At 36.1% G+C, this 16,847-nt stretch overlaps 1 long non-coding RNA gene across 3 annotated transcripts in view; it reads left to right on the top strand.

Moving 5' to 3' along the window:
* The window catches only part of LOC121076824, a 93,552-nt gene that overhangs the window by 25,156 nt on the left and 51,549 nt on the right, over nt 1-16,847 (top strand). For all 3 annotated transcript variants that reach the window (XR_005823737.1, XR_005823738.1, XR_005823739.1), the window contains exon 5: nt 12,258-12,417. This is a non-coding gene — a long non-coding RNA (uncharacterized LOC121076824). The remainder of the gene's footprint in view (nt 1-12,257; nt 12,418-16,847) is intronic.

Genomic DNA, 16,847 nt, shown 5'->3' with positions numbered 1-16,847 from the left:
CAAATATTCTGACAATAATTTGCCAATGCTCTTGAATTTAAGTTTAGGAACACATAATTATAGCATTAATTGTTTCCTGTGCTTTAATTCTAGGTTTCTGTCACAAAACAGGAGGCTTAACTGTAATTCATGAGGAAATATAAAAACTATATTCATTTTGTCTTCAATTAGCTTTAAGCATATTCTATTGCAGTGCAGTGCAGTATTACAATTATTTATGTTAATCTACAGAGTAAGATACAGTAGACTGGCATAATAAATTGTCTTTATGCTGCATAGCAATGTCTTTTTATTCACCTTCTGTATTCACAAACAAGAGCATCTAACTGAATGTGCTAGTTGTCAGTTTGCAGGATAAACAAGAAGACTTAGTGGCATGTAAGAAAGATGTAGCCCTATAAAATCCAGCATTCATATAACTATTTGTTTTTAAAACTCTGTTATAATAAAATTGAATATCTGAGCCTGAGTCTGAAGTGCAAAGAGATGAGATGATGCTGAAAGGTTGGATTGGAATTTGGCCTGAATCTCCTTATTCCAACTTTGATTGCTAAATTAATCACTCAGATTTATGTGAAAGTGAAAGCTACACAACATCTTCATCAAGGAAAAATAGGGTTACAATTCAATAAAATGTGTGGTAATACTTTATTGACTAATGAATATACAGCTCCTCCTGACTGCTGTATTTTACTGTTGAGGACTGTACAGCATTGCAATTACACTGCTAGTATTTGCTAAAGATACATCTGACTCCTCTCCTGATCTTAAAACATACTTTACAAAAAGACAGGGATTTAGAGAAGGCCAAGGAAAGGCAGGCTATGCACCATCCCAGAGTCTTGTGGGGAAACAAGCCATGGACAGATAATAACAGTGCAAACAGGTTGATGCTGCTATTTTTAAACAAGCTGTTATTATTGACTAACAGAGGTTGCTGTAGGTGGGATGTTGTTAATGACAAAAGCTCTGGAACAGTAAAATTGCTACTAATCCATGTGCTAGAAAGCCTGATAATAAGAAACACCTAAGTGCAGAATTAAATAGTCCTCTAAAATCATTTCTATTACATGTTACTTGATAAGGAGACATAGCTTCCTAAGCAGGCCTTTTTCCTTTACAGAAATCTCTGTCCACAGAGATCCATATTACTCCTTCATTCACAAATTAGAGAGGGATGTGGAAGTCCTGAGGGGGTTATTAGTGCAGCTTTCTAAAAGAAAGATACCCAATTACTTTGAAACAGGCAAAAAACATTCTGGGACAAGCTATTTTAGGGCCCACTCAGAGAAACAAATAAATTATGCCATGATCCTTAAGCAAGTATGTGAGTATGTAAAACCTTGGAGTACTCTAGCTGATGGAAGTCAAATGTTCCATGAAACTCTGTTTGGCATTTTATGAATGAACAGTCCACACTGAATGGTCAGAACAATCCTTTGTTTTCTCATCTACTTATCTGATCCCATTGACTTTTACCTAGTGGCTGTTTTAGCCCACAGAGGCATGGTGTGAGAAGGCCAGTCCTGAGCAAATTTCCTGGGTCATGGGGTCACTTGGAAGCTCTGTGGGGGGAACTGGGTTTGTTGTTCATTGCATCCAGTTATGAACATGCAACCGCTGACCATATCTTTCCCCAGCAGGTAAGTGTCTCCCTAAAATCAGAGGCAAAGGAATCATGATGTGCTTTCTTTTTAATACCTCTGCAAATTCAGATTATAGGTATCTGATTTTGGACCATGCAGTGCTACAGTTCTCACTTTCCATATGTATTAGATATAATTAATAATTTCCAGCCCAACTAGTATGTAGTTACTCCAGAAATATGTTGTGGGTTTTTTGTTTGTTTGTTTGTTTGTTTTTAATTAGATTTCCTTAAAAAGAACTTACAACACTTTGACATGAGTTTCGGATGTAAATCATTTTTTAAAACAATTGCTGAAAAATTGTGACATTAACTAAGGTTTTCGTTTAAACTGTAAACCTCTCAAAAAATAGAATTTTCCATGATTTGAAATGAGGCGTATAAATCAGCCCACTCAACCCCGAGTTTCTGAAAAGATTTGTGAACTTTAACAGGCTTTCAACAGGCTTGTTCTGCATTTTGAGTTTGTAATGCAATGCAATCCAAGTGAGATTTATATGACTTCACATTTTGTTGCAAACATTTACAGCTCAAAGCTATTACCTGACTGTCTTCCGTATCAGGCCATTTATGTAGCTAAGAAAACACTGGCATCTGTTTAATATTTTATTGTTTAAAAAATATCTTTATTGTTCAGATATAATCTCACTAACATTTTCATGAATAAACTCTTTAATTTATTCTTTCTGTAGAGCTGAGAATATGTACCTTCATATAAATAAAATTAACTCTGAGTTGACCCATAATCTTCATTGCAAGAAAATAACGTAATGGGAACTTTTTCTTCAGACTGGGATTTTTTTTTCCTTAAGTTTTCTAATGTTTCTGAGAATTTTCTTTGATTGCAAACAGGAAATATCTAATACCTTGTGACGCTTTGTATTGAACTTCAAAAAATACATTAAGCACATGTATAATCGTTCTCAGTGTTAAGTCCTAACAATTTGTTATCGCTGATACATTAATTCTTAAGAAGTTTGAAATATTTACAGGTCTGTTGCCTTATTATTAAAAATGCATAATTCCTATGTACTCTATCAGTCTATATACTGTAGATCACTTAAGAAAGGAAAGAAATGTAGTTGTATTATCTCCATTTTGTACACAAGTTAATACCACAGTAAATGAAGTCATAGAGCAGGTACAGCTTTTATGTAAAGAAAATTGGAAAAAAAAATCTGTCACCTACATTATTTTCCAATTCAGTTTGTCTCCAGTTAAGACAAGGCTAAGTTTCTTTTGTATTTTTTTGACATGAGAATGCCAAAATGGTAGCAAATTTGGTGTAATAAAACATAAAGAGAACAACTGTGAAGCAAGCCTGCTTCAAATAAAGCTGAGAATCAGAGTGGCACTGAGACAACCTCAAAGCAAAACCTTACAGTATAGTACAGTTCTTCATGAAGCAGTTGCGCACAGAATATGTATGATGCATAAGTATATAGAGACAAACAGATGGAAAGGTATGGCTATGGCTATCTATCTGCAAATAGATGGCTCGGTCAAACTGGCAAGAGGTCCATGGCACCTGCCTATCAACAAGTGTGAAGTGTTTCTAAACCCAGAAAACTGCTGGGTTCCCCTTGGTAGGAAAAAAAAAAAAACTCTTTAGTTTCTGATGCCATTGGTGCACTTGGAGCTCAGGAGAATTTCTCCGTCTTCATCTTGCTTGGATACGGGCTTCGTAGTGCTGTCTTGTTCCTGAGAGGCAGTGTCTGACATATGAGCACTTTCCAGAACTGAAACAGCCAAGGACTAGTTGAGAATGCGTATAGTTTGCAGTCAGTACCTGCTTATGTCTAGGCTCAAGAAGAGCAGGAGGACCTGGAAAACGTGTAGTAAGAGCCTCCTCTTGTCATAGTCTCATCATCACTTGGCCTCCACACCTTGTGCTGTGTCAAGAATCTAGTTCAGAAGTTCTGTCTGTCCTCAGCAAAAATAATGTGTTAGGAGCCGAGATAGAAAGCTTGTGTGAGGGATTCTCTACTCTGCAAGCTCTGCGAAAGAATTCACCCTACCATCTCTGTGGCTCCCCAGCGTGCTGTTGATGCCATGAATGGCCTGATTTCAGGCACAGTGGGAGATCTTGAATTTGCAGCTCAACATTAAGGATGGATTTTTCTCTCTGACTGAATCAACACGTATAATGTGATGTTCTTTATTTACATCAGAATTGGAGGCAGGGAGGGAAGGTTTCATGAGGATGAGATGAATTGGATAATTGCTGCCAAAACAGTAAAGCTATCAGCTAGCACATATCTAGGATGATAAAGAAAAAAGTGTGCCTGACCCTTTGTAAGGCTAGGGGAACCTTCTCAAGAAATCACTGCTATATTATTTCACCAAAAATTCAGTCTTCTGGGCATTGCTTCAGACAGAGCTTCTAACAGAGAAACCTTCAGTCATGAGAAGAAGCTAGTTTCAAGTGTGACTTCAAGTAACTACATCGAATCAATCAGAAACAATACACTCTCATCTAGTGAAAAAATACGTGGGGCATCATGTGACAGAAATGGGATTGCATTACAGCAATTTGATACAAAATGGAGAAGTGAGCAGCTAAAGTTGACACAAGAGAGAAATGCAAAATGCATCCACAGCTGAAAGGAAAAACATTGTAAAGGAACTCTGAATCTAAAACTAAATGTAAGGAAATTTAAGGAAAGGAAAGCGAGGAAAATTTTATGAAAAATCACAAAAAGATTTTGAAGAAAAGATCACAGAAATAATTAATATAAGAAGTTAAGCAAACTGCTAGCCCTGGTAACATGGTTGTGACTACTAACAGTGTAAAAACACAAAAAAGTTGGAATACAATCCAAATGTCATGAACATGGACCTCTCATCAAAAGCCTTGGGGATGGGATACTCATATTCAAAAAAGTCAGGTATTTGTGGCTAAAGTGCCAGTGCTTGCAGATGAAGAAAGTAAAAAAGCTTTGACTTAAACTTTAAAGATTTACAGTTACTAGTTTTTGAATATGAGTGTTTGAAACACCAGTACTAGCTATTTTTTCAACACAATGTGTTTCAATACGTTTACTAGAATAAGCAGTGAATGGAAATGTGCTCAGATGCATAGGCAGTACGGAACTCTCCCTTCCTGCCTTCTTGTCTGCATATGATTTTACACATCTTTAAGCTAAATCTGAGATTCAAATGGAAACTTCATGACTCAAGGACATCAAGTGAATTTGTGACACTCCCTGGAGGACTTTGTGCCCATAAACTATCTAGGTAGTCTTTCTTTTTTGATAGATGTAACAAATATAATTTTAATTTAATATTTACTTCAAGTATAATTAAATGTATCTTACTAATATGTTACAAATATCCTATTTTCTTTCTTCTCTTTCTATAGTTTATATAGATCAGAACTTCCTTTAGCTGTGTCTGGCCTCAGATAAAATCAAGTAGTAGTAGTATTTGCAAGAGTTACCTCTGTTCTACAAAAAATAAAGGAGCGTGATGCAGTACTGTATTCTTCCAACTCTTTCTCTCCTCTGCTGGAAAAGAGGTAGAAAAGAAGAGTAAATATAAGTAGGAAAACATCCATTCTTTTACTTGAGAAAAAGGCCAGATAAAAGATTCAGATCTTCTTTAAAGCAATGGTATCTTACTTAGTAGATGGACTTTTTTTTCTGTGCATGGCGCTAGGCAAAATATTCTTGCCACAGTGAACAGGACCCACTCTTTCACTGTTCACACATTCCACTTTACAGTCGAAATTTGTGCATAGCTCTTGTTACAGTAGTCATAATCTACAGGTATGTTTTCTGATAAGTGAAATAATCCTGAAGCAAGTCCAAACAATTCTGAGTTTAGAATTCTTATTTCAAATCCAGCTCTAAACATTATTTGCTCCGATATAAAATAATGAAAGTGTCTGCACAAGTCTCTAAAAGTGCAGCATAGTTAATTACATGGTCAATTCAGCTAGATTAAACTTTAGGCAGTTCCAGAGGAACTAACTATTGCTTTTCATCCCTTCACATCTCAATCCTCTAAATCAAACAGATGTATCCCTGCATCCCTGGAGAGGCCCCAAATGTGGGCCAGTTTGGATTATAAGGAGCAACTTCTAGAGAGACTTCAGAGAGAAAGCTTTGGACAACTCTTCCTGTTCTGTATAATGTGGAAATAACATAGTTGTTTATGCTAACTGCAGCTCTGACAGCTGGTAGGCTTTTTTCAGACTTCTTAGTTGTTTTTATGTATTGTATCTCATGTCAGATAAATGTGCAGTGACTCAAAATGGAATCAAGGTGCTTGTGCAGAGATGAGAAAGCTCTTAGCAAGCTGTTGAGGTCCTATGAACAAGAGTCTGATTGTAACATGATGATATGACGTGATTGTAATGCTACTGATAGCAGCGAGAAAGTGTCACCTGGAAGAAGTAGCTCAAATATCCTATCTCTAGGACAGAGAGCAAAACACAGGCTTATGGTGCCCTGTGGAGTAATGCTGAGTCCCTGTGAACTTGCATGATGTCCTTGAGAACCAGTGGGTACTTGCTGCTTTTGAACTCAGTTGTTTTTATGAATTCCCTGTGTTTTTTGTGGTTAATACTATACAGAGAAGAGGCATTTCTCTGAAGATTCCCAGGCTAGATAACTGCTGACCTAATGAAGTCAACCTCATAATAATAAAGTTAATGCTTGCCTGAGACTTGGCTTGCAAGACAGATTAGCTATCTTGAGCCAGAGTTACATGCTAATACAGCTGTGAGATAGCTTTATTCCATACATCTGTATCTGTGGGGTGTTAAAACCCATAGAAAGATTTCCGTTTACTTCAGTGAAAGTGGCATAGAGCCCTGGGCTTTGAAACTGCCTCAGAATGTAGTGTGCCTTTGTGTCAAACATGGCTATACCCTAAGAGCAAAATATTAACCTATAGTAACAGTACTTTGCACTTACCTAACAGCTCTCAAATAATCATCTGTGTGCACTTAATTAACTTTTACAACAACATTTCTTTGAGGGTTAGCTAAGGATCAGAACTGAGTGATGAGATGGGAAAAAAAATCTCCAATTATTCATTTTTACAGAGACTATTTTTTTATTTGAGTGTATTTGTGTCCTTTTTCAGATATGCTTTCTGATAACACTTTTTAAAACCATGTTTTAATCATAAACACTCAAATGTTCATCACATAAAAATAGGTGTTGGTACTTTTACTAGCATATGTTTGTATGTCCATTCATTGCTTCTCACTTTTACTCCTTCCTCACTGTTTCCTATTATGGCAATGCTGATTCTTAAACCTGCTTCTCCACTGTGAACTTCAGAATATTAGGCTAGGCAAAATCACTTGTGAGTTGCATTGAACTGGTTGCCAAAGGTGTCCAATTAGAGAGCAAAAATGCACCAGACCTCCTAACTAACCATGTTGCCTTGCTTGGAGTTTCACTAGCAGGTTCTTGGGAAGCTGATCATAAGTAGAAGACAAGCCAAAGACATTTGTGAATGTTTTTGAATAATCAATATATTTCATTTTCCTTTCTTTCTTAGAAATGGGTATTTAACCAGTGGTAGATATGTGCAGAATCTAGGAGTCCTGATATTTGTTATCCTGTCCTGACTTTAAAATAGCACTCTCTCCCTTAACTGTATTGTAAAATCACACAACGTGTAGACTTTCTAGAAGAGAAAGTCCCTTAGTTACTTAGGATTGTTAGATTTTAGGTAATGTTTTAAATATTTTGCTAGAGAGTGGAATTTAGAGTGAAAAGAGTACAGAAATATCAGACTAGATTGGCTGTGTTGAATCTAAACCAGTAATGGTATCTGAAGAAAATTTTAAAAGAGAATTTTTATTCCCCACTTCCTTTTTCCATGACCCAGAATTGATTAGGTTCCTTTATGTTATTCTTATTAGTATATTCTAATGGGGTGATGACTAGCTATTCCTATTAAGCTTGTCAAGAAAAAACATTCCCTGTATTTCTTTCAATTTGAAATGTTTTCTTCCTGGGAGTTATTAGTTAATGCATCTTGAACCACGTTAGCTTATTCAGGTTTGTGGTTGATCTGATAGCCACGCTCCACTAATCACAAGTGCCATCTGGCTGTAGTTCCAGTTGGATCATGTTTTCCCACTAGCTGCTGAAAAGATTTATGATCATGTATCTTAGTGAATCAGACAGCATCTAAATATGGATACAACTCCAAACTGGAATTTAGCATTATTTATATGGCACTAAAGGTATTTTTTTTTTCAGAAGCTAATTCTTTAGTGTTTTTGTTTTGTTGTGTTTTTACACAACACATTCACTTTTAGGCTTACATTCTTAATTGCTATATTACCAGTTTGTTTTACCAAGTCGTCATAAAATGACCCCATACTCAGATTTCTCTTTAAGACTAAGTGTTCCTGATCTGTTGTTTCATTTAAAAGAAAAATCATTGGCGACATGTAAATGAGTAAAGTTTTATAAAAATAACTTGGAATAAATTTTTAATAAGACGTATTATTATTCTTTGACTCATAGCAAGTCATTCATAAACACCATTAAATCCTGATAATTATAGCTGTAGCTGCAGGGTTGCTACCCTTACAGTCCTTATGCAGACTTCATTTAGAGGTCCAGTGGGGACATGCACATAACTGCTGCAAAATGCTACTATTAACAGTTTCCTTTGGAACAGTATTGTGCTAGATTAAACATTCACTCATGAAACAAAATGTTTATAGGTCATCTAATAGCTAAACGTTCTGTGACTTAGAGTAAATTCCTTAGCTTTGGCTTCCAGATTTTAGGACTAGCACAATTTTCTCTTTTCCTCCTATTTATAACATGAAATACGGAGATTCTGTAATGCAGAAAAGAACTCAGCAATTGTCACTGAATAATGCAGCAATCACCATTTTCCCCAAAGTAGATTGGACTGTTTTGGTTTATAAAGCTGCTTAATAACTTGCACAGTACCTCCCCCACCCTGTTGCTTGGTTTCAGAACCACCTTCTTGAATAGAATGAATTCTGGTACTTTCATCTTCATGTCTTATGAAACACATGCTAATAGGTTTCCACGAAATTTCTGATATAGAGGTAAACAAATCCAACTCCCGTTCTTCTAGAAAATAATCTAATAATCAATTTTGAAACTGCATAGGTTCTTCCAGGTATCTTCTAATATAAATCCCTTCCAGGGACATCTAATAGAGAGGAATTTTTACGAATATCAAAGCTCTTTTCTGTCCTAAAACAAACATCTTTCAAGATTTCTTTAAACTCCAGCATGCACTGGAATACAAACTATCTCTTTTTGCTAATACTCATTTCCTTTTTCCGGTGTAGTTTACTTTTCCTTAGACTCTTATTTCTCACTAATTAGACTCTAAATTCTCACTCACACAGTGCTAGTTCTGAGGACCTAGAGTACATAGCTGTGGTGTTCTTTCATTCACCTGCTTCATGCCCATGCTAGCAGTCCCTGCCAGGAGCTGTATATCTTCCAGATGGCCAGTTATCTTCCAGCCCATCCTTTGTACCATCACCCAGATTGCGTACTGTCCCCTCTAATTGCTGCAGTTCAGTTTGGTGATTGATCAGGCATGACATCAGTAGGATTTAAGCCTGCCCTCCTCTGCTCTAGAATGACTGACTGCACTGCCCCATTACTTGACAATTTGGCCCTTTTCAGGTGATTGGTTTTAGTGCTGTGAAATGTGAGAAACTGATGTCAACACACTACTATCATGGTAACTGCTTCCACCTACTACTGATTTGTTTTACACCATCTTTTTTTTTCTTTGCAGTCTTCCCACTACTGTTTTACTTACTTCAATGGGCTTTGTCCTTATTTTCTAGTTTAGTTCTCCCTCAGAGCAGAAATTCTACGTTATACCTTAAAAAGACCTGTGACAGAAAGAAAGAAATGTTTGGCAGTGCTTTAATTGAAGGCTGAGCCAGACTTTTACATTCTGACAGGCGTTAATACTGTTCTCCAGTTTTACAAATACTCTTCCACAGTTGGAGGATCCCAGATGGACTATATGACTTTAACAAATTAACAGCATTGTAATTAAAGATATTGTAGCATACCATAAGAGAATGCAGATATGTTTGTTAAACAGAAAAGGTGTTTTGAAATGCTATGATTATTTGATATACAACACAGCTTCTAATTTCTCTTCTTTTGGTACCAATTGTCAGTAGTCACAAGAAAAGGTTAGACTGATGTTAAGTCACTGAGTTAGGCAATGGGAAGTTATCTTTTTGGGTGTATTTCTCGTGGTCATTGAAGAACTTCAGTTTAAAAAAAAAAAAAAAAAGTGAATATTGTTACAGAGGGATGTTAACCAGGGAAATAAGTCCTTCTTTTTATCTCTCTTGCTGATCACCCTCACTTTTTCAAGGAGGTGAAACACTGTTAGGATTTCAGGCATTAGCGTGGCAAGTCCTGATAAGATGGCATTTGAATAAACCTAGTTCTTCGGTTTGGAAAGACTCTTCCTTTTTCTGCCTAATAAGACTCCTGAAATCATTGCCCAAGTCCTTCCCACTCACCTTTTCAAAAAAAAAAAATTTACCTGTAAATCACAATCTAAATATTATTTCATGGAGATCAGTGAAAATATTTATTGTGGAATTTTTAGAAAGTATGAGTGCAGAAGAAGAGGATATGATGACTACAGAAAGTAATGCTCATTACGTGTATTCCTTAAAGCTTCCTTAAGGCCTCAAGGTCGGTGTCTAGGGAGCTAGAATGTTTGTGTGGCTTAGTAAATCAGCATAATGATTCTTTTTAGTGTTTTGGTGTGACCCTTAGAATTTTGGTGTATTAACAGGAAATAAATCCTGTCTGTTCTCTGTCTACATCCCTTAAGAAAAGCTTCCTGCTTCTAAGTCTTCTACATGTGCATGTTTTATTGGATTTTTTTTTTTTAACTTTTGCAAATTTTCTGAACTTTTGAAGGGATGCCTCTGTAGATGCATGATACTGGAAACAGTGGCAGCTGAAGGCTTCCCAGTAAAGTTTCTTGCTGTTATCAATTGCCCTTAAGAGCATCTCATTCCATTATTTAAATATACATGATGGCTCACTGTATATTTGTAGTCACTGCCAAATCCATTGTTTTTAATTTTGAAACCACTAATAATGGGCTCCTGAAATCTTGGGAGCAGGAAGACAGTTTAATAATGAATACAAAGTCTACTATACTTGCTTCAATTTCTCGTGCTTATTATTTATTAAACACCACCACAGTGGCCAGCCTGTATGAACCACAAGCGAACATTGTCACTTCAACTCTTAGGCACTTAAGCAAGTATCAGCAACACAAGTGTCTCGATGAAAATCTTGGGATCTTGCCCTAAAAGATAAAGAGCCCAACACCAGAAAACTAGCAAGGCATAACTGCCACATTGTCTGTAACCTGTGGCCAACTCTTTCCTTTTCTGACCTGGTATTTTCTCTGCTCAGAATTCTTATTAGTGATGGCTTATTTTGAAGATGGTACACCCAGAAATTTTGATGCACATGTTGTAAAACTGCACAGTGACCTCACATTTGTTCGCTGTTGTACAACAGTTTTTCTAATGATGGGGAGTTTGAAAACCTGTAGGTAATTCAGTTGTACAGTGTTTCTATGTGACTTTGATTTTATATTTTCTTTCTCATTGATTTTTCTTTCTTTTCTGTCTCAATTTGTTGCTGAAAATTATGTTTTAAGTCTGAATTTGAGACATATTAGTAAACAGTATTTTTTAGTGCTGCTTTTGACATGCAGAATCTGGTGAGGTTAAAAAAAATAGTAATTTATAGATTCAGTAAACAGTGCTCACTCGTGACCTTTCTGCACAAAGGCTGTCTGCTACAGAAGACCTATTAAAGACTTCTAGATGCCTAATACTCTGTGTGTCGGTACCACAGCAGGTCAAGGAACTCCTTTCAGTCAGTATTGAGATTCACTTTGTAGTGGCATTTCAAAAAGGCTAGGAGAGTTGCCCTATACTACACACACTTTATAATCACTAATTCCAGGTCGTTCTAAGGAAAGTAATTCCATAATGTAAATTAAAAAATAATAATAATAAGGTTGACTTTTTAAACCAAGGCACACTGAAAAAATGTAAACTTTACATTTTATTCAAGAAAGATAAGTATTAAGACTGAATAGTGAAACAAAATTTCTGTAATAGGTTACATTTTTTTAATGAAGAGAAAACATGTATTTAAGAACAGAAATAAAAAGGCTTTATTTTAAAATCCTAAAAGTAGTTTAACCTTTATTGTTTTTTTAATGTAAGTTGTAGAAGAAAATACATGTAATACTGAAAAAATAATCCAAACCATTAGATTTTTAAAATTAGATATTGTCATGAAAATACCGGTTTTGTATTTGTATGAACATGTAATGTATTTACACCAATTAACTGCAGGGAAAATCCTTCTGAAGAGACTTTGAAATGTTGAAATTACAGTTGTGAAGCAGTCTTACTGAGAACTGTAATGGTGCCTGTACTGTAGAGTACTAGTTCATTGTGTGATATCTGTGAATCATGAAATAAATCTTATTCATAAGCATATGCATACAGCACTGGAAGGCTGAGCACTTTGTCTCTGAGACACTTAAATACATGCTTACCTTAAATGCAAAGCAGGTGTGTAAATGCTTTACTGGATCAGGGCCAGCACCTTACAAGCCTGACCTCGGAGAGTTGGGATCCCCTGCCCTGCCTCCTGGTGTGACGATGACCTTGCTTACATCAGAGTCGCGTGGTTGCATGAAGGAGCAGTTCTTCAGAAACAGATGGCATTCAGGTACCATTTGAAGCATCTATACTTAAATATAATAAATGCCAGAATAGTCTAATACTTTTTTTCTTTTCATGTCTTCCTGGAGGAGGAGGTGGAGTGTTTGAATGTTAAAACAGTCTGTATGTATTGTGCAGCATTTTACTTTAGGTTATAGGATCCCACATTTTCCATTGACCTTGCTTTTAAATATCTTGCTTGTTCAGGTTAGATCATAAGGAAATAAGCTATTTGATGAACACTTAAAAAAAAGTTACAGAAAACTTGAACTTTAAGCGTATTTCAGTACAAATTAGGAAGCATGTTTCAAGCATATTTCAATACAAATTAGGAAATTTAGCATAGAGTCTATACTACTTTCTTTTGTTAAAGAAATATGTCATGTTCCTGGTTTTACTTTAACTAGGATGCAAGATACTAAATACATAATGGGTCTAGTCAATTTAGTTACGTGTTTCAGATAATTTAGGGTTCTATTTTTCCACTTCATATTTCCAAAGCGTTTGCAATTTGATGAGAGCACCAACCAATAGTAGATCTCTTAAACTGGCATTTGAACAGCAGTTCTCAGCATAGCTCAGAGATATAGTGTTCTGGCTGTTGCAGTGTTGTAGCCTGTTCTCGTAGCCTTTGTCATATATGTCGTCATTTCTAAAACACACAAACCAGAAAAAAGAGGGGGCAGAAATGCTTGGATAGCATTTTACCTCATTCCAGATGGCTAGAATTTAACTTACTTTTTTTCAAATTTTGCCTTTTTTTTAAATTTTGGACTTAAGTTTTTTGTTTGTTTGTTTGTTAATATATATCATTCTATTGGTGTGAGAAGCACACCAAGTCATATTAAATAGGGTTTATTACACATAAATACAGTAAATATTACTCAAGGCAACAAGAAAACGACATTGTGCATTGTGTCTAATTGTTATTTATTGCTTTTGCAGTTTTAAGAATTGTCTTCACAAAAAATATCTTCTTTTAATCTTTGCAAATCATATTTTCAACTCTACATTGTGAAGAATGCTTAAGACTATACAAGTAGACTCGACAGTATGTTATGCCAGGGAGTGACAAATTTAAAAAAAAATCCAGTTCCAAGTGTAAGTTTAAAAATGTAACTAAAAGCCTTCATCAAAGTTTAAAGAGCTTCTTGCGCTTTTAGCATTTGCTTATTCTGATTTATTGACAGTGACACACCTAGCAACAGTCATTCCTGCTGAAGCAGTGAAGTAATGGACTTCTGGAGAAAAGGGGAAAAACAAGTAGGTGCTGTACACAGGAGAGAGGCCGCTGATTACAGACCACTAATTTGTTATGCACTCTGGCAAATCAGCAGTGATTCATATGACAAATAAGGAGAAAAAATTAACAGCTGTCATGTTGTGATGTGTTAATTTCCTGACAGTCTCTGCACTGAAGCCAATTACTGATTTAAGGGCAGGGAGAGAGAGCCCTGTTCAAGCTTCTAATTAGGCTTCTTCAAGACTAAAAGGATAAAAGCAAAAATAAGAGCAAGAGAATGAAGCAGGTAGCCACAGCTTCATAAAGCATGCATGCTCTTAAATCCTCAGTTAAATAGCTTTAAGCTTAAGTGTGTTTAAGATAAGAATTTAGTAACATTTATTCACTTTTATCCATGACCCTGTGTTTTAGTCTTTTGTGTAGTAATTGGGATGTACAGCAAGTCCAAGGGTCTACGTTGCCTTCCTCCTCCAGTCATCCAGGTTCCTGGATGTAACCTGCTGGTAATAGCTTTGTTTAGCAATGTCAACACCTATTCATCAGAGTGCTTTAGACACAACCCGTAAAGGGCCATCAACAAGTTTGCTAGCTCTTGTACCCCTAAGGAGGGTTCTTGCAACCTGGGGGAGGCATAATTGCTCTTTAAGGGTGTGGCTCTGTCTCCTACCTTGTGTAAGCAGTCCTTATTCTCATAACAGGACCAAGTGAGGCTGTATGAACAGGAACCTCTTGCCTGCATACTTAGGAAGCTGAGCTAAATCTGTAAGATATTGAGTGCCTTCACTTTGAAGCTAATTGGAAATGAGAGCAATCAGTATCTAGCATGGTGGAGGCCAGTGCGAGGGAGGAAATACCGAGGTAGCAGGTGATTCATGCTATGGCTACCATATGTTTTTGAAAGGAGCTCAACTCAGCCATGTAACATAAAGTACATCCCCCAACTGTCCCTAAAACAGACAAATTACCTGGATGTGGGATTGAGCATTCCATTAAAGTAGCTGATTTTGTAAGAAATATTTTATTTTCTTAATGTAACATATAAAAGAAAAAATTAAAACCAGGTTTCCTGTCGACCCACGATTTAAAACTGCACTTTCAACTGACTAAAGAGCTTTTGCCTCTTTTTTGGCATTTACTCCGAAGTGACATGTGATATAAAAATCAGGAATTAGTCACTAAAAAGGAAGCATGGATTTGCTCCAAAAGGAAGGAACGATTTCATCCACGCAATATTTTTCATTTTTTGTTTCATTTTTCAGATGGTCACGGAGTGGCATCCTTACGGGTTGCTGATAAACTTTTTCAGAACTCACTTCTACTACTTTCTAAAATACAATAATAGTAAAAATTTTGAAAAATTCATTTGCATTTTAAAATAGGCAAACTTCTCTTATTTTTTCATTATAGCTCCATTGAGATTCAAAATAGAGCTCCCACTTGCTTCAGGAATGCATAGAAAATAGTCAGGGATCTGGAGCAATGGCAGAAACATAACTCCCCAGGAAATTAAGCAGCAAGTATGCTATGAATTCCTTAAATTACTGAATTTACATTGGGGAAAAATATATATATTTACTGAAGTACTGCTAATTCTGCCAGGCAGAATCTTGTCTGATTTTGTTAGGAGCTGGATGGGTCCTTAATAAGGGTGCAACCTAGAACAGCTGCTTCCTCTGCAGCTGGATGTGAAGGCCTTAGCTCAGCCACCAGAGACCTTTAGTTTACTTATTTGCTTAACTTTAAGTAAAGCACTCGGTCAGGTATATTTGGTTCTCTCCTTAGAATTAAATGATTGAATCTGTTTTTGTATAATCTGTGCTGAAAGCTACTTATGTCACTTTACAGCAAACCAGTTGTGTACTTGGAGTTTGGATGTTTCTACATTGGTGTGTCTGGCATTGCTGTCATGGCTTTTTCTTCCTACTCCACTTTGCTATCAGCCGGATCTGATCATACTTTCTTTGGAGAGCTTTGTTTATATTGCAGGCTGCAGAGTAATGTCGAGGAATTGTGTGCTAATTATAATTTGACTACCAGCAAACTAAAATCTCTGATATTTGCACTATGCTTCAATCACTGCCGTAGACATAAAGTAACAAATTCCCAATGACTGGGTGGGGATCAACTGGAGAACCAACTGATGGTGGGAAAAATTAACTTAAAATATGGGTATGATGTGTGTCCTAAACATAACGTTACCAAATATAAATAAATACATGCAAATTTGATGTAGTAATTAAGTTGCAGTGAAACAATATCCAAAAAACTGTCTTTACTGGGGGAATTGACTCAGAGTAATTTTAAACCTACTGGCTACAGTTCTTTCCCACCTTTCATAGGCAAGTCTAGTTTTTACTATTTTTTTTGGTCTCTGAAGAACTATATGAAGCAGATTTTGTGCTTTTTTGTCTCTCTCATGAATTTAGAAATCTAAATTCATGTAATTAGTTTTTAACTTGCCAAAACTTTATGCCATAACAAGATAGATGCTTATTTCTTAATAATTAGTATTAATTTTAGTATGTTTCATTATAAGTGACAGTAGGTATACTATCATAAGAAACAGTAAGACCTTCCTGACATTGATTTCACTTGCAACTTCATTCTTATACTTGAAGATAAAAGTAATTTAGTCCCTAGTCTTGCTTAGTCCTGGTCTACTATCAGTTCAATTGAAATACGTCTACATTGAGTGTATCATCTTTTTTGGAAGGATAACGAAGTGAATTAAGCACATGCAATACTTATCACTGTCCAAGTTAACTTATACTTTATTGATTTATAGTACCCTTCCTACACATAAAGGTGTTCTGCACTATTTATGCAAATAGACTGCTTCAAACACCTTTGAAATGCAGACACTTCTGTCATTAATTTGCTTCCATACTTAATTGTACCCATAGTCTACTGTTAGCTCAAAGCAGATTCTTTTAAAACCCTTTCCAAGATTCTTTATTACTGTCTGTGCTAGCTATAAGAGGCCAAATCCTAAAGTTCTAACTAATGTATTGCTGTGCTTTGGGATCGCTGCAGACTTATGCATAAACATGTTGAGTATTGCCATTCTTGCAGGAGTGCTGGTAGCCCTGCTCCATGCCTCCTTCCTGGGTGATGTGTTGGCTTTCTTCTTACTGAATAATGTTACAGTGCAATGGAGATGTGTATGAGACCTGTCAGATGAGCTGGATCTGCTG

Source organism: Cygnus olor, chromosome 12 (genome assembly GCF_009769625.2).
Source record: "Cygnus olor isolate bCygOlo1 chromosome 12, bCygOlo1.pri.v2, whole genome shotgun sequence".
NCBI classification, from domain to species: Eukaryota; Metazoa; Chordata; class Aves; order Anseriformes; family Anatidae; genus Cygnus; species Cygnus olor.
The sequence above is the reverse complement of the archived record's forward strand: the minus strand, read 5'-3'. Positions and strand labels throughout refer to the sequence as shown.